This window comes from Megascapheus bottae, chromosome 21, assembly GCF_031878675.1.
Source record: "Megascapheus bottae isolate mThoBot1 chromosome 21, mThoBot2.hap1, whole genome shotgun sequence".
NCBI lineage: Eukaryota > Metazoa > Chordata > Mammalia > Rodentia > Geomyidae > Megascapheus > Megascapheus bottae.
In genome coordinates this window covers 5,638,556-5,658,346 of record NC_143529.1, presented here as the reverse complement: position 1 = coordinate 5,658,346, position 19,791 = coordinate 5,638,556, and the positions used below count along the sequence as shown (strand labels likewise).

The window sequence follows — 19,791 nt, the reverse complement described above, 5'->3', positions numbered from 1 at the left end:
TGTCTGGAAAACAGTGATAATAGCTCATTTGCAAGGAGTCTTAGCTTTACTGAAAATTGTTTAAGTTTATGCTTTCATTTGAGATAATTTAATAACTGCTAGAGTCACTCTCAGTGCTTCTACAACACTGATCTCAGAACAGGGAAGAACAAATAGGGAGAGGTTGTAAAGCCATTGATGCTTTCTTTGTAGAAGAACTCAGAGTGACTAGGAGCTCTCTGTGTAGAAGAGTAGGAAAAGTTAGCTTTTCTCTAGCACAGCACTCCAAACACTGAGACAAGGAGGTAGCATGTTGGCAATTGAAAATGTTTGACCTTATTCCAGTAACAAAACAGGAAATAACTCCAAGGATATTGTTCACTAGGATACATGATGAAGCTATTTCTCTATATGCATAAATCACAGAGATGGAACCACAAATCAGCCAACAATAGAATTGGAATGTGTTTTTTAGTTGAGCGTCTACATTTACTAAAGTTGATTAGGATCACATACATATAATACAATATATATTTTATACATACATGCACATATATATTACATCTCCAAATGCTCTGAACTATAAAAAAAATTGCAAAATAACAAGGCTAAAATTCTCAAGGGATATATAGAGGTATCTAGGAATTATTTATAATTGATCAATTCTTGTACTACTAGCAGAATAAATATATCATGTAAAAAGGGAAAATAGATTTCTATAAGGTATTTAAAGAATAAAATATCTCCATCTTTTATAAGCAATAATGTCAATCTCTAGCAATTGAATGAGAATATAGTTACTTGGACTCTTATTCACCTAAAAATCTTCCAAAATACTTTACCTTCCTTCCTTCCTTCCTTCCTTCCTTCCTTCCTTCCTTCCTTCCTTCCTTCCTTCCTTCCTTCCTTCCTTCCCTCCTTACTTATTTCTCCCTCCTTCTTTCTTTCCATCCCTCCCTCCTTCCTTCTTTCTCCTTTTCCCCTACTTTCTCTTTTTCTATTCCTTCCTTCCTTCCATCCAACTTCTCTCCATGTAATCAAAATCTATGGACTATTGTTTATATTTCCCTGAGCTTACTGTGCTTTCATTCATTTTGTGTGTGCATTATTTTTTGTGTATTACTTTTCAATTTGTTCAATACATACTTTAAGTCAGATCTTCATTACTGAAGATCATTTTATTACAGTTCCCATTTGGTGAAGGAAGACTTCTTGCATCTATGAAGCTCAACTATTAAAGAGCAGAAGGACTGGTTATAGAGCAAAGTAGGAGGAGAGGCTTGTGGGAACCATGGATTGGTGGATTGGTGTGATGTTCTACAACATGATATTCTAGATAACAGAATGTGTTTCTCCTAAATACTTAGTCATACTTAAAAGAAAACATTCATAAAATATACATCAGAATATTTTAGCACTGACTTGATGGCAACAAACCCATTATCATAGTATATTACATTTATAACTCAATAATGGAAAAATAACAAATTAAAGTAAATCCAAATTTGGTACTCTGGATTTGGTGGGATTTTTTTGTTAGTTTCTTGTTTTTATTTTTGCTTGTTTGGGTTTTTTTGTATGTTTTTAAACCACCTCTGGCAAGTTTTATTAAAGAAAAACTATGCACTGTTTATTTTCCTCCAGTTGGTTCTGGCATGCTCCTCATGATATCAGAATCACCTGGATAAAGGATAGCCAGTGCGAACATGGTAGTATTTCCCACATGCTGTGCCCAGTTTAAGACTATTGCCACCAGTTTTGGACAACATATCATAATATTCTGTTTCAGATTTCCTCAAGGCTGGGCAGTTGGTGAGAATGACCAGTTTCCCTTTGCCCTGTCGGATCATCTTCAGAGTCTGCTTGTACCCCAGCCCATACTTTCCACTCTTCACAACAAGTTGGATTCTAGCCTTGATTGACTCCCAAGACTTTTTTGTCTTCTTGGCTGCCACCATCTTTCTGCCTTAGGTACAGTAAGGTTCCTAACTGAAAGCAGCTGACAGGATGGCCTGGAGGAGAGAAAAGCTGTTTGGGTTTTTTGTTTTGTTTGTTTGTTTGTTTGTTATAACTGTATGTTTTTGTCTTTTCTTTCTTGGTACTGGAGATCTAATCCAGGATATTGTCCTTGCTAGGCAAGTGCTTTGACACTGAGCTACATCCCAGCCCAGTTGTAGTAGACTGTAAAGGGCAATTATTTAATTATATAAATAATTGTGTCAAAGAAAAATGGCTGATGGAAAACAAGAAATTATTTGAAAATACTACAGTAGGGGCAAGAAAAGAAAAAAAATGAGAAATTGAACATTGTAGTAGCTAGTGAAAGGGATGGTAAGATAATCTGGTTAATGTGATTAGATAGTTTCTACTGGCCAACAGTTAGTATAATAGTTAAGCTCTTACCCTCTGGCAAAGACTGAGTTGGAGAGGCATTATCTTTTGTAAAGATCTCTTTCTCCAAGGGATGACTCTCAGGTCCTTAAGAAAGACTGGAGGCTAAGAGATTTACATTTCAAAGGGACTAAGAAAGTAAAAATGTTCTAGTTCTATAACAAATCTATGAGAATGAGGTCAAGGGTCTTTATTCAAGAACATCTATTTAAAAATTGAGTCAGGTTAGAGACACTTTCAGGGTCTTTCCTGGTTAAGAATTTTGGTGAAAACTAAAGTACTATCCTTGGTAGAAAGATATAGATATAAAAAATAAGAAACCAGAGTATGCAAGGATAAAATATATGTCATAAAAAGCTCTCCTTTTTTACTGTGAAGCTTTCCTTATTGTGTGTTTATTGAAATATGAATATTGAGTCTAAGTATCCAAGTAATACCATCTTGTCCTCACTGCCATATTGATTTCTTAATAGATGATGGAGACTTTTTAATTAGTTCTGAGAATTATAGACAGTTATAGATCACGGCAAGAATTGTAGAGGTGATAAAGAAGTGCAATTTTTTTTTTTTTTTTTTGCCAATCTTGGTGCTTGAAGTCAGGGCCTGAGCACTGTCCTTGGGCTTTCTCGAGGCTAGTTATCTACCACTTGAGCCAGAGCACCACTTCTGGCTTTTCTATGTATGTGGTACCAAAGATTCAAATCCAGGTTTTTGTGCATGCTATGCAAACACTCTACCACTAGGCCAAACTCCTGGCCCAAAGCAAATTCTAAAAACAAAAACAAAAACAAAAAACAACAACACCCCCTCACCCCAAAACTACTTATCCAGTTATATGGAGTAGAGTACTTGGCTCATTTTCCTCAAAAGAAGCCCCTTGACTCTTATACAATAATAATTTGATGTTAATTTTAAAACTAGAATTAATTATGACCACATCAATATATTGATACCCAAGAGAATGTTGAAAGCAAGTGAGGAGAATATCCATTCTCTTTTGTAAGTCTGACTTTGAACTGTGATCCTCTCAGCCTCCTGAGTAAAGTGTTGATTTGTTAATACAGATAATTTATTCTCAGATGGTGTAAGATGATAAAGATTCCTATGGTGTGTTTTCAACAGTGTCAAGAAGTCTCTTATCTCTTGGGAACCATGGTATTTCAAATATCTCTGATGAATACTTTACTTAATTAACAAATATCCTCCATCCTGTCATTCCCAGCTCATTTCCTAGCTTCTTTATTTGAGGGCTTTAAATAGCTAGTGTCTGCCATATGATCACACTTTATACATTTGATTATCATCATATCTAAAGTTCATAGTTGACAAGAGAAAATCAAATCATCTACATAGTTTATTGAGAATATTAATATGGTAGTCAGCTGTCTTTTTTAAAAACATTATTACTAGACTCTTACCTAGAAAGGTAAAAATGCTAGTGTACATGAGGGTTTTATTTTTTGATTTGTGTGTGTGTGTGGGTGTCTGTGTGTGAGAGTGTGCTTGTTTGTGTGCATGCACGCTCATATGTGTGCATGCACACACACGCTAGGACTTGAACTCAGGGCCTAGGTAATGTCTTTCATTCATGGGTAGCACTATTCTACTTGAGCCACCATTCCACTTGCCATCTTTTCTGATTAATTGGAGATGCAGTCTCGTGGACTTCCCTACTTAGGTTGGCCTCAAACTTTTATCCTTTCAGTCCTCTGAATAGTTAGAATACAGGAATGAGCCATCAGTGTTTGGCCTTGTATTTCTTGATACTAGAGTTTTTGGGTTTTTTTGAGGCTTGATTATTCCTTTTATTTATTTTTTATTTTTTTAATTATATGTGTAAAGATGGTTTACAGAGGGGATAAAGTTACTTGGGTCAGGTAATGAGTTCATTTCACAATGCAGAGTACTAAGCACTATGCGATCACGGCTTGACTTCATTTCAAAGTACTGAAGTAGAGGCTCCTGAGAGACTTTCATTCTTTTACCTCAAAATTCTCACCTCAGTTTCTGGTAATCCTCAGTACTTGCAAATGACTCTAACCTCATCCTGATAAATCCATTTATGACGAAGTCACTTTCTATTAAATAAGTATCTCAACAATATCGTAGTAATCCACAAACTAAAATATTTTCCAACATTTCCCTAGCCATTTGGATATCTGTGTTTCCCCACTCTGAGTTTTGAACTATCAGAATAAAAGAGTAAATTTTGGGGAGATCTGCAATAGAGTAAAATCTTGATACATAAAGCCATATAGTATGAAGCTAATTGAAAGGACCTCCAGGATATTGAAACAAAAGCAATATAACGAATAATTGTTGTCCTTTATGTACTATGTTATCTCTCATCTCCTTTGCTGTCCCTTGGGTATCTCATATTGTTACAGTATCTCACTTTGTTATCTGATATATTGAATTTATTTGTATTTGGTTATTTGAAATTTGATAGGGAAGGGAGGAAAACCAAGACGGGTGGGGGGATGGGGGGGAGGGTAATGGGTACCAAGACATGTGAAAGGGTATCAATGTATGTGAATTAATGCACTTTCTATCTGGCAAATATCATGTAACCCTTTTATTAATTACAATAAAAATATTTTTAAAAAAGAGTAAATTTTGGGGAGATTTTTAGTGACATATTTATACTTGCCAATATCTTGACAAGTCATTCAAATGAATACTTTACAAATACTGTACAGAAAGAGAAAATGATTCCAAGCCTAGTATCATTTTCAAACTCCTATTGTGCTGGTAGTCAATAAATTAAGTTAGCGTCTCCTGTGTCAGACAATATGGTAGGCAGTTCTAGAGAGAAGGAAGTAACCAAAAGTAGCAATAGAGAGAAGAAAGAAAGATCAAGAGAATTACAAATGATGTGTGAAAACAGATAACACATGTGGAAAATTCAGCTAAAAATATGGGCATAGCTACTTCTTTCACATGATATCTTTTGAAGATTGTTACTAAAAAGTTTTCTATGGTTTATTAGGCCTTTCTACTGTACTCCCATTTCTCCTGTTTAACAAAGAGCTATAACTTTTGGAACATGTACTTATTTTTTTTTTTTTTTTTGCCAGTCCTGGGCTTGAGCTTAGGGCGTGAGCACTGTCCTTGGACTCTCTCAAGGCTAGAGCTCTACCACTTGAGCCTCAGCACCAATCCGGCTTTTTTCTATATATGTGGTACCGAGGAATCGAACCCGGGTCTTTGTGCATGCTAGGCAAGCACTCTACCACTAGGCCAAACCCCCGGCCTGGAACATGTACTTTTGAAATGTAATACTTCAAGGAACCCATTTGTTAAAGACTTTCCAGGTTAAATTTCTGTAATCACTTTGATAAATTTTTCCTTTCCCTTCCTCATTTATCACATAGTCATCTTGCCATTAACCTCTTCAGACTCATAGAAACCTGCGATCTCCATAACCTGAAAGAAGATAGGCCGCTCAGAACTTCCAACCTTCCCTGACTGATGATGCTGTACTGCGAAAATGCATTGATTCACCATTGGCTGATGTGAGTGATTGGTGTGGCATAGCTTTTCAGGCTCTAAGTGTGCAAGAGAGACAGTGTCAACTCTTTGACCTCATGAAAATGTTATCTAATGCATCTACCTCTTTTGCAGAAGGAGAAATCTATATTTATATTAGCGAGTTTGTAGTCTTTCTTCCTTTCCTCTAAACCTCTCAAGTTGGACAAGCAGCTGCCTTTTACTTTCTTTCTGCTGTTATGCTTTTAGTTAACTGAACTAAGTAATCCTGCATTCTCTCCTTTTCCCAGGAATGCTCAATTAGTGGATACCTCTGAGAACACTTGCTAATTTGCTAACATAAAAATAAAGACCTTGGAAATTTTTTCTCAGGGTAATATTCAACGCTATTCTCCGTGCATTATCCAATTTGAATGTCAAAAATATTCCTTTAAGTATTTCTCCTTTCATTCCATTTGTAACATAACTTAATCTTTCTCTATGCAAGTAGGAGCTAGGACTTGTGCAAGGCAAAGACCAGGCCTTAGTAAAGTAAAAGATAAAACATATTCCTCAATCAGAGAAGCTGATTTCAAAGCTTATTACATCTGCCTACAAAGTCCTTTCTTCTTTCTTTGTTTTGTTATTAAATCTTGTACATGACTTTCAATCTTGTTCTTGGAATTATAATGTTAAATATTAAAAAATATAACCAAAGGTCTGTAATGAAACAAAAAGTAATAATAAACAAATTGTGTGGTATTAGCATATGGATAGAAAAACAGGCAACAAGATCTACATAGAAATACATTTCACATACATGAAAGCTTATGGATAGATTCAATAAGCATTGTATATATATTAGTGGGCAAATTTATGATATCAGAACCATTATATGAATAAATATATAAATAAATACACACAGACACATACACAGAGTTATTCTTAGGTTATCAGGAGGGATTGGCTTTAGGAACCTTCACCATTATAAGTTTTTGTCTTTAAAATTCATCTGAGTTAGATTCTTAACTCCTTGCTAGTTATGTATGATTGCTCTCAGTCAACCTAATACTTTTGAGATTCACCTATATCTCTGCATATGCTTGTATTTCATTACATATTTGCTAGAGACATGGATGGATTCACTATACAGCCTATGCTGCTTCAAACTGACAATTCACATGCCTCAGTTGTCCAAAACCACCATCTCTTGCAGGGCAGGCTAAGCAAATAATTTAATCCTTCCTTTGATAGTTTCAGAAATGCTGTTGTTTTCCAGGAGAACTTACCAATTTGATTGGAATTCTTGCCTCAACTCTGGACTTCCAGAAGGGGGTCAGGAGCTGAAGATTGAGATAAGCATCAAAAAACAATACTCCACTCAGTCATGATTATGGAGAGAAAATGCCAGTCACAAATCTCAGATGAATGGCATGAGGAGGCTCACTCAGTGGCAGCATGTCAAGGACATGGAAGAGTGGAGTACCTGGACTTGTTGTAGAACCCCTGCACAGTTACCAAGAGCTCTGTGTATTATTTGTGGATTGTTGAGTTTTAAACAAATCTGACAAATGAAAACACATTTCTAACAAAACAAATAACAAAATCAGGTGTTTTTAAAAAATGGATAATGGACCGCCTGGCCTAATAGTAGAATGCTTGCCTAGTATGCACAAAACCTTGGGTTTGATTCCTTGGTACCATATACACAGCAAAAGTAGTGTTGTGGCTCAAGTGGTAGAGCTCTCGCCTTGAGAAAGCCCAAGGGTAATGCCTTGGCTTATTTGTGTATATTTGGAGTTTATTTTATTTTATTTTTTGTCTATTTGGTGGTGATCCTGGGGCTTAAATTCAAGGCCTGTGTGATGTCACTGAGCTTATTTTGGTTGAAGTGTAGTACTCTACCACTTGAGCCATAGTTCCATTTCTGACTCTTAGTTTAGTGGAGATACTAGTCACACAGACTTTTCTTCCTAAACTGTCTCTATGTTGTAATCCTCTTATCTCAGCTTCTTGAGTAGCTAGGAATATTCATAAGAGGAGTGAGCCCCTGGCACCCAGCTTTATTGCTGCTGTTGGTGCTGTTATAAAGTAACAAAAAGTGTTAGATGACTATCTACAAGAATAAGTAAAACAGAAGAACCACTACCAGTTTGAAATCCATAAGGAGGAATCATTGCAATTGTTACATTTGAAAGATGTCTTTAGAGCAGTTGTAGTTTTCAAAGCAGAAAGATAATCTAAATGCTGAAAGTTGTGTCTTGCCTGAACATTTAGAAACATGTGAACTGGACAATATAGTGTCTCATTTATCCCCAGTGACCTAAAGAATTAATAGGAAATAATGGGAAAATGATCATCAATTAAATTAATATAACAAAATAAATGATAACATGACTTTGGACACCAAATATTGAATAACTGCCATTAATTCTGACTCACTAAACAACAGAAATCTGTAAGAGCATTTTTGAATATTTCATTAAAAAATAGTTGGTCACTGGTGGCACCTTCTTGTAATCCTTGCTGCTCAGAACACCAGGATCTAAGAATCACTGTTTGAACCCAGCTCAAACAGCTAAGACTTTTCTCTCCAATTAACCACCAAAAAGCCAGACATAAAGCTGTGACTCAAGCAGATGAACATTTGCCTAAAGAGTCACAGTGCCATAGTCTTGAGGCCAGTCCAAAAAAAAAAAAAGAGAAAAGGAAAACAGAAAAACAAAAGAAAAAAAGGAAAATAAAAGAGAAAAGAGAGTCAAGAAAAGAAAAGAAAAATGACAAGTAAGGAACACTGTGGCTGATTCCACTGGAGAAAACAAATCTGGAGATCTACATCCTACTTTTAAACAATGACTCACCACCTATGATTACCAGTTGCATGGTAACAAAGGTGCTTTGCTACAGTAAGGTAAAAGAACTGATAGGCTTTTAAAAACCTTCGTTATGTATAGCAAGTGCATGTAGCTCCTTGCTTCAATCTTGTGGAAGAAAATGTGCAGTCCCCAGAGTTGTTGACTGCTTTGGTATTTGAAATAATTATGTGTTATTTTTGGTTCAGTGAGATAGATGGCATATTTTACACACACTTCAAGTTGATTTTTTAATGGGTAAACGTAATGATACAGTTTGCACATTATAAAACTCTCCAGAACTTATAATATGCATAAAGAAGCTTTTTAAAGACTGTAACCTATATTTTTATAAACTTAGAAGAGAAATTCAAATCAAATGAGATGCCAAACACTTGTTCAAGATTCTGATTATGTTCACAAGATTTAGGAGCAATTTGTAAAGACATTTGGATATTTTGATAAAGTGGAAACTGAAGAATTCTGACTTCACAGATATGTATGTGTGCACTTGTATATATGTATATACACCATATTTATACATTATATTATATGTATATATGATGATATCTGTATGCAACATTCACAATTACATTGATTTATTACACACCTTGAGATAACTTTTAAGTGAAATATATAGGAAAAGTTATAGCACAAGTGATAAAATTAGTGATAACATTATTTTACTTTCAGAAATATAGCAGTACAAAAATATTTTACTTTATAGCAAAATCAGTAAACTAAAGCAAGGTACACATTTGCATAATGAAAATCAAATGATCTAAATGTTTCATATCATTGATTTGACAAAAAGTAGTAGCGTCATTGACCAAAATATAATTGGAACATTCAAAACAAGTTAACTGAAGAATTTTATCAATTTCCAGATGTACTAGAAAAATTTGAATATAAGAAAAGCAAACATGACAAAGTTGTTCATGGATCTTCTATTCTTAATGAAATACTAGACAGTTATGATAATAGACTTTGAAGATGAAAGAAATATTGCTATATTGAAATAATCATGAAAATAATTTGAATCATCCCACATAAGAAAAAGATTGCTTATTTTCTAGCTTCTACTAAGAACTAAAAATTATAAAATGGTGGTATCCTAAAGACATTGTAATATTATGTTATAATATTGCTTTGGCCTTAAATACAGCCAAATAATTATCATACTTTGCTTTTGAATCTTTAATTGAAGGTTCTTTTAGAATTTTCTAGTATAGTTCTTTTTAGATGTAGAATTTCCTAAAGAGCCTTTGTAAAATAGAGGCAAATGGAGGAAAAGGTAGAATCTTGGCTGTAGAAGGAAGAAAGGTTAGTGAATAAAAAAGATAGTGCCTGGCCTATAAAGAGTGTTTGAAAAAGAATTAAGGGATGGATATTTGATGCTTGATAAAAAGTATAAAGCATTAGAATATATGATGAAACTTTAGACACCAAGTTCTTGCTAAAATGTATCAATCACAGTTAATTTATTTAATCAAGTAGTACACCTTTCCTTTTTGTAATTTGATTTAGTTTGTAATTGATTTAGTTTTGTAGTTCCACCTACCCCACCTCCCCCAAACGTATGTACAATATGTACAGGAAGTCACATGTTGTAGCTGTAACCCTCAAAGCAATTATATTTGGACACTGAGTCTATAAAGCTGTATTGTGTTAAAAATAATTATTACAGGAGTCCCTAATCCAATAAGACACATATTTTTTTTAAAGTGTGGGCTGAGTCATCAGGGATCAAAGGAGGGACCAGTATGGACACACAGCCAGGATGGCCTTGAGTAAACTAGGGGAAAGAGTCCTCAGGAGAACGCATAGTTATGGCTACCTTGACTCTGGGGGCTCTGTAGAATTATGGAAACATCAATGTCTCTTAAATTAACCTCTTTTCTTTTGTTATGGAACGTCTTGTAAACTACTGATAAAAAATTTCATTGTGTTTATCTATCATTGTGAGTGAAAATTGCAGTTAAAGGTTATCACTTTTGTCTCATGACTTTTGCTCATTTCAATGAAAAGTAGTTAAATTGCACAGCTCCAACTATCTGAAAGTTGTTCTGATCAGTCAAAACAAATGGGACATGTTCTTGTGGGGAGTTTTTGGAGGAGAATATATTACACATGTTTCCACGTAAGCAAAATAATAGCATATTTGGAAACATCATTTGGTCTATGAAGAACCACTTAGGTTTGCTTTGAGCTACTTTTGAAACTCCAACTTTTAATTCTTTCACTAGATGGTATTTAATGACAAATAGCAAATAATTTCAGTGAAATCCTAAAATTAATTGTTAATTTCTTTTTAATTAACTTATAGAAGAACACAATACAAGGCTTACCTAAGGCAGCATTGATTAAGACTTTGGTCTGACAATAATTCTATAGGATTCAAGGAAATAGAGATTAGAAATAGAATGTAATATCTATCTATCTATCTATCTATCTATCTATCTATCTATCTATCTATTAAGGCCTTAAGAGTTAAGTATGCTAAAATGGTTTAAGTATACTCTATATGTCCTGATGGAACAAACTATGTTAACGATTAATACATAAATGATAATTATTAATAAAATTATTAAAGTTAAATAATATATAATTAATATAAGAAACAGAGAAAATGTAACTGAACATATATTTGTTATGAAAAATGTCCCCACTGCTTAACATGCATTATTTTAAATTGACTGTTACATATTTGAGAGATTCAAGTTGCTTCTAATTGACCAAAAAGTAGCAAGCAATTTTATGAATTTTAAAACTATTACAATAAAAATGATTAGATAGTTGAGGCAGTGTCAATATAATCCTGCAATCAATTTTCTCTATAATTATCATCTTATTTTAGTATGGCATGTTTGTTACTTAATGAAGCAATATCAAAGTTTTTTTAATTAAAGAATTTATTAACACTGATTTTTACATCATGTTTCAAATGACATGTTTAACAAACAAGTCAATGTATTTTTTTAACTAAAGTCTAAAATCCATTCACAGTATCTTAAGCTTCATTTTTTATTTTTTTTCCATTCTAGGAACCTATCCAAGATGCCATGTTATACTTTGCTGTCATATTTCTCCAGGTTCTTCTTGACTGAAACGGATCCTTGTATTTGTCTTGTTTACAATAACAAGCTTGAAGAAAAGAACAGATACATTATGAGACATTTTTTAAATATTGGAATGAGCCAGGTATTTTTCCTTTGAAGATACTGGGGTTATAGTTTCAGGGAGGGAAAAAAATCACAGCGTAGAAATGAGGTTCTCTTCATATCAAGGAACTTTATTATCAGCATCATACATAAGAGTTAATATTGATCCTGAATACCTGACAAAAATATTTATGTCTAGTTTTACCAATATAAGACTTACATGCATGGTTTCTCTTTTGTACATTCTTGCACTATACAAAAGTATGTGCCATGCATACCCCACACTTGTGTTCAGTGAGGCTTACCATCTTTTGCATGCACTTTTTTTCCCATATATTTTTATTGTAATTAATAGAAGGGTTACATTACATTCGCCAGATGGAGGTGCATTACTTCATATACATTGATACCCTTTCACATGTCTTGGTCCCCATTTCCCTCTCCCCCACCCCCATCCTCATCTTGTTTTCCCCCCTTTCCTATCCAATTTCAAATAACCAAATACAAATATATCCAATGTATCAGATAACAAAGTGAATTACTGTAACCATATGAGATAACCAAGGGACAGCAAAAGAGATGAGAGATAACATAGTACATTAAGGAAAACAATCACTCATTATAGGGCTTTTGTTTCTATATCCTAGAGGTCCTTTCATTTAGCATCATACTGTATGGCCTTATGTATCTAGGTTTTACTCTATTGCAAATCTCTGCTAGAAGAGTCCAAGGTTTCTACTGATTATGGCAAATGAGGGAAGTCATTGAACCTATGTTCCTTTGAGTCTGGCTTAAATAAGAATGGCCTATAGACACATGAAGAAATGCTTAACATCTCTGGTCATAAAAGAAATTCAAATCAAAACAACTCTAAGATTCCACCTCACTCCAGTTAGAATGGCCAGGATCAAGAAAACTAATAACAACAGATGCTGGAGGGGATGTGGCCAGGAGGGATCACTACTACACTGTTGGAGGGAGTGCAAACTTGTTCAACCACTATGGAAAGCAGTATGGCAGTTTCTCAAAAGACTAAACACAGAACTCCCCTATGACCCAGCAATTCCACTACTTGGCATTTACCCAATCATCCAGAAACAAGGACATACTAAATCCACTAGCACAACGATATTCATTGCATCACTATTTACCAGAGCAAAGATATGGAACCAACCCAGATGTCCCTCAGTTGATGAGTGGATCAACAAGATGTGGTATTTATACACAATGGAATTCTATGATGCTGTCAGAAAGAACGACATGTCCCCATTTGTAAGGAAATGGAAAGACTTAGAAAAAATCATATTATGTGAATTAGCATGCACTTTTTGTTGGCACTTCTTCATCGAGGGACATTTCTGTCTTCTCCCACATTTAATAATTTTTACAGATTACTTACTTCTATTAGCATACGTTCATGAACACTTTTAAATTTGAGTTATGTCACTACTCAATTTATTGTCTAGTTAAAATTACTCCTGATTTAGCATTAGAATTTTTACTTTCTGTTCCCTTTGCTAGATGCCAACAATTTTGATAAGTGTTTGGGTATTGGTGCTGATTTCTTTTGAGTCTTATTTACTCATCTTTCAAATATGTAAGGCTCATTTTATAGGTTTCCTGCCATAGATTTAGAAGCATGTCTCCAAGGAATCTTGATTTCTTTTATTAGAAAAGGTGAAGGTGCTTGTGCCACTGACCTATCACTTTCTCCTCCCTCCAGAGTGGCATAGAAAATAAATATATAAGTATTTAGACTGAGTATGCAAATAAATATGACTATACACATCAAAACCTTTATTAAGTAGGAATTTTTACAGATGCTTTCCACTCTAGTATATTGTCTAAAAAGTTTTATCACACCCTCAACTGTTATTCTTCAAATTATCTCCCTAATAGAGAAATCAGCTCTTAGAAAATTCTTGAATCATTTAATTCTTGTGTACATAGATAGCAATGTAAGATAATTTTAAAACAAAGCTTAGTGAAAAGAAAAGAAAAAAAAATCAACTATTATGGAGGAAAAGATGTAGTTTTTTGCCTACCCTTGTGATGACAACCAGAGTTATAATCTACTTTCATTTAGATTATTTTATATAATAAAATCTCTTCTTATACTTTGTAGTTTTCTGTGTGATTCCCAGATAGTCTAAATGGCTTTTTAGTTGCACACAGTAGAATTATCCTTTATGCTCTAAAGTTATATAGATTCTGAAAAATGTTTAAAAACTCAATCTGAAGACACGTTGTAGATATATTCACAGGTGAATGCTACCAAATAGGAAAGAATATAAAAAATTTATTGTATTTCTTAGAAATTGGAAGCACAGATAACATTCCTTGAATTATTTTATAGGATCAATTTTAATACTGACTAGTACCAAGTAAGATCAATATTAATGCTGACTATTACCAAATAATACTAAAAATAAATAATGATATGTAACAAATAAGAATTGGTAACTATTGTTACTCGTGGGCATAGATACAAAAGATATTCAACAAAATTTTAGCAAATATAATTCAAATATGCAAAAAAGGATTAGACATGAGACAAATTATACTTAATTCTAGCCTTTTTAATATTTATAAATCAATTAATATAATCCATTTAAATTAATTTAAATAGAAAAATGATATGGTCTTATCAATTGACACAGAAAATTACTCTTGATAAAAATATCTCAACAAGTTAGTAATGAAAGAATTTTCTCTACTTGATTATAATATATCTAAAGAACATGTTAAAAATATTCTTGAAAGACCAAATCCTTTCTCCTAAGGAGGAGGAGAAACGCACTCATATTTACAGCCTTCCTTCAGAAAAAAAGGCAGTGAAGAGCATAAAGAATGCTAAGATATAACACCTCTGTAAAGTTCATAATTTTTTTTGAAAACACACATTTGGAAGTCATTTATTTCAAATTTATACATTCATAAACAGTCAATAGAAATCATACATAGTAAGAATAGCAGCAAATAACTCAAAATAAAACTTGGAAAAATATTCAAGCCAACTGTCAATAACAGTTTGTGAATCAATGTCAATGAAAAGAAACTCATTTATTAGTTATCTGAGAAATGTAAATTAAAGAGATGCTGGCATGTAGTTAGATAGCTACCAGAAAGCCTAAAATAAGAAATACTAGCATTATCAAATATAGATTAGCCAGGCGCAGTGGCTCACGCCTGTAATCCTAGCTACTCAGAAGGCTAAGATCTGAGAATCAAGGTTCAAAGCCAGCCCAGGCACAAAAAGACCTGAGACTCTTATCTCCAATTAACCTCTAGAAAATGGGAAGTGGGGCTGTGGCACAAGGGTAGGGCAATAGCCTTGAGCTGAGGAGCTCAGGGACAGTGCCCAGGCCCGGTTCAAGCTCCATGACTCACCAAATAGATAGATAGATAGATAGATAGATAGATAGATAGATAGATAGATTATATAGTAGAGGAATTGTAAATCTCATATTTTTAGTAAGAATAGTAAATACCCCTGGAAATTATTTTTCAGGTTTTACAAAGTTAGACTTTTCCATCTATATAAGCTTTAGTTTTTAGAATTATTCATATATGTATATACATGCATATATGGGTGTGTATATGTTATGAAATGGGAATAGATTTTTGGCCAATTTAAAACCAAAATAGAATTTGATCTATGCCTATGTTTAGGTATTGGCTAGAGTTTTTAAAAAGTGATAGTGCACTTACATTATACTAAAACATATATTGAAATATACATAAAACTTTACTGATACTGGATGTTTTTTCTATTTGATAAATAAGCACTGAGAAAAATATCTTAGGGTGTATATAAAATGGAATTGTACTTAGTATGAAAAGGAGAGGTCTGCCTGGAGTGTACACACCACATATTCAACACAGTATACTTGAGCAAGAAAGAATAGTGGCCAACCAGCCTATACTCAGTACATACTCTTTGGTTGCATTTGTAGGACATTTTACATATAGGAATCAGCGCATGATGGCAAAGACCAGTGCTTGAGTTCAGAGAAATCTGAAACTATGTGCACAGAAGGCTGAGGACACTTTGTGGGGCCAGAAATGTCATATATTATATATGATATTGGTTACATAGTTGTGGTTTTGTTACAGTTACAATTTTGTTAAAACCCATAGAACAGCGCATATACAATGGTACTTTTATTCTACATAAACATTGACTAAGTACAGATTATGGATTTGATCTTATGGCTTCTAAATGATAGGGTAAGTGATTAACTTATTCTGGAATTATAAGTGGCTTCATATTTTGTGAATATATGATAAATGAAATTCCTCAGGGGAGTTATAAATTGAAATAATTAGGGCAAATATGTAGCCTGAAGAAACCTCAAAAGTCCCGGCATTTGAACTCATGGCAACAGATGCAGCTGGAATGAGTTGTTACATGGCATTCCATTTTAAAGTGCTCATTCTGTTTGTCTGTCATCTCCTAAAGTGTATTCCAGAGATCTACACTGAACCTGTTCTTCTGTATACAGGCTTTTGCTTTTAGGAATATCCATACATGTATATAAAACATATATGTTTTTATGCATGTGTGTATATATTATGAAATGAGAATAGATCTTAGGCTCATTTTTAATCAAAGCATAAATAGACTGTGGAACAGTGAGAGGAGAGAAATTCTATAGAAATCTTTGGGTTGACTGGCAGAGTGTTACACTGGACTGAAGAACATAGTGATACAAGATGGTAACAGTTAGTGTAGGTATCACCCCACGATGATAGGAATAAAATGTTGATAGCTACAACGACTTCAGGAGAATATGTATAAACGGAAGTAATCTGAGGAAGTAGGAGATGCCTAATACTCAAGGACTGACAAATGATAATAATGCAAATGAGAGAATAAAATCCAGCACTAATGGCAAGGTGAATGATACACCACTTTATGACTGTGATGGGTCCCCAAGGTCCTTGTCCAACATTTATTCTAGCATGTCTAACTTTCACCATCAAGAGTAATACTTATGAAAAAGACTGCAATAAAAGTCAATATATTGCTAAACATGATTGAGACTAATAAGATATTCTAGAATTAATACACTCATCTTTATTTGTGGGTTTTAAAAATTTAGACAGAAACATGAGTTAGGAATAAGAGAAATATAACTTTTTCCCCATGTATACATCTACTTGAGTCATTTTGCTTAAGAAAAAATAATATATTATTTTTCACGGTTATCTCTGCACTCTTAGAAGTCATGTCTTATACTATGGAAAGTGTTACACTAATCTTTCTATTGTTTATGCATGTTGTTGACAAGTTGACTGACAGTAACCACAATAAAACAAGAAAATACACATAAATACCAGAGGACAGAAAGGAACCCAGAAACTCTGCAGTTTCCTGAGCTCTCACAGACTGTTCACTAACAATACAAATGATGAAAATGATGGCTTTGCATATAGATGAATTTTCAACAACACTTAGTTTTTTTGTTCACACTCATATTTATCCAGTTGATTAAGGCAATCTACATAATTTAGAGATAATTTCTTTCTGAAAGTCACAATAAAGTGTTCTGATTGCAGGATGCCAAGTACTTTAAACATGCAAGTTTCTCCAAAGAAGTATGAAAATGAACACACACACACACACACACACACACACACACACACACACACACAAGCTATGAGAATGCTTCTAGATCTCTAAAATATGGTTTTTAAATCAATGGATTTATTCACTTCCTTAAATTTTTCAAGAGCAAAGAGCTGTGTATTAACTTCAGTTTAAATAATGGCCTAGCATTTTACTTTGGATTGTTCTTTATGAGTAGGGTAGATTCACTCTAAGTAAGATGAGCCCCAATGGACTCTGTCTCCTGTTATTAGTTATGTCTTTGTATTTGTCTCTTCTCTGACCTTTGGAGTGGATTTTGGTTTAGTAACTGGAAAAGGATCAAGTTGAGTGATGTAATACAAGCCCAGAAAGATAATTCTTGAACAGTTTTTGTCAAATTGAAATTTAAGACTTAAATAATAACAAAATGGCATGATTATAATGGGACAGTTGAAAGAATCAGAGTAGCATAGAAATATCATATATAGAAAGATATCATACCTTTATCTTGTTTACATCTATCTGTATTATACCTTTCTATCACAAAATAGCATAATGACACTTAATAACAACTGCAAATAGGGGCAATCATGAAAGAATAATAGAGGGAGTAAATTTAACCAGAGCACATCATATTCATATTTATATATATAATGAAATACTTTTGTGTATTTTAAGAAGGAAACAGGTAAGTGGAATATCGCATGTTGTTACATAACTAGATTATAGAAAAGATTTGCCTCTCTTCCTTGGGGATTTTCATTCTCTCTCTCTTAAATTCCTCACTGTGGAGAAGTAAACTGTATATTGTGTGAAGGCCTGTGGAAGATGCATAACCCAAAGCTCTACTCCACACACACAAAGCCAACAGGGATCAAAGGCTGGGGAATTTCCTTGAGTCTCCATGGAATTGGGTCTGTCCCTGTTGAAGTTTCAAATATGACAACAGTATGCCTGACAGCTTGAGCATAGTTTCATAAAAGTTATTTTAAAGAGTTAAGAAATATTCAGTTAGTCTAAGCCACAGGAAGCATAGAACTAATGTAATTAGAGTTTTAGCCAGGTACTAGTGGCTCATGACTATCATCCTACTCAGAGATCTGAATAGGATGGGGGATAGGACAGAGAGAAAGAGAGGAAGGGAGAAAAGGAGGAAGGGAGGAAGGGAAGAAGAGAGGGAAGGAAAAAGGGAGAAAAATAGAGAGAGAAAAGGGTTGGATAAAGACAAAAGAAACAAAAAGAAAAAAAACAGTCAGGTAATGAGCTCATTCTCTAATACCACCAAAACTAAAAGTTGTTTTCATCTACTAATTTACTATATAGAAATAGATAAGTAATAATGTTTTTAAATATTATTTTTCAAAGCTGTGAAATTGGAAGGATAATATTTTACTTCTAAACTTCTATCATTACTTAGCACCATAGTATCTTAATATTCAAGCCTTTTTCAAAATAATTGTTATTATAACTGTGATGTATACAGGGGTTACAGTTACATATATCAGATCTAGCTTTCAAACACTTATTAGCCGGGCCCTTGTGGCTCATGCCTGTAATCCTCAGGAGGCTAAGATCTGAGGATCACAGTTCAAAGCCAGCCAGGGTACAAAAGTGCATGAGACTCTTATCTCCAATTAAACACCAGAAAACTGAAAGGGGTGCTGTGGCCCAAGTGGTAACTAGCCTTGTACTGCATTGCTCAGGGCCAATGCCCAGACTCAGAGCTCAAACCCCATGACTGACCAAGAAAAAAACAAAAACCAAAACCCAACCAATCAACAAACAAAAAGCACTTTTTAGCTAATAAGGGGGCAAAGATCATACCTATTTCACACCTTTAAAAAGTTACAGAGTTGTCACACCCAAAATAAGAGAGATGATTAACATAAGCCAAAGAATACACAAATTTATTTAGAATACATTTTTATGAAATAATCAATTTTATTAGATTAACTCATTTACTAACACATTAAAATATGAAAAAGGTAAAACAGCTAAAAAGTCACAATCACATATTACTAAAACATATAGCAGCTGTTACAGACAATGAATTGTAATTGTAGAATGAACCCCAAGATTTAACGCAAAAGCACTGTACACACAAGTTTCAGGCTTCTAACTTCACTGAGTCCAGTACAGAACGTGCTTCTTTATATTCCTCAGCTTCTTCCAAGTCTTTCTCACTTTCTAATATCTGCTGAAGATCGGTTTATGCAGCTTCTAACCTGCGTTGGCAATCTGGGATCATCATTTGAGATTCTTGAAGGATTTCTGCCTGCTTCTTAATGGCATAATTTTCACCATTTTCAGCTTTCATCTTTCAATCTTTTCTTCATGCTGTTTTGCT

At 33.9% G+C, this 19,791-nt stretch overlaps 1 pseudogene; it reads right to left on the bottom strand.

Annotated features, from left to right (window-relative positions):
* Window positions 1-1,609: 1,609 nt before the first annotated feature.
* Window positions 1,610-1,937, bottom strand: LOC150048570 (large ribosomal subunit protein eL30 pseudogene; annotated as a pseudogene).
* Between the last annotated feature and the right edge of the window lie 17,854 nt (window positions 1,938-19,791).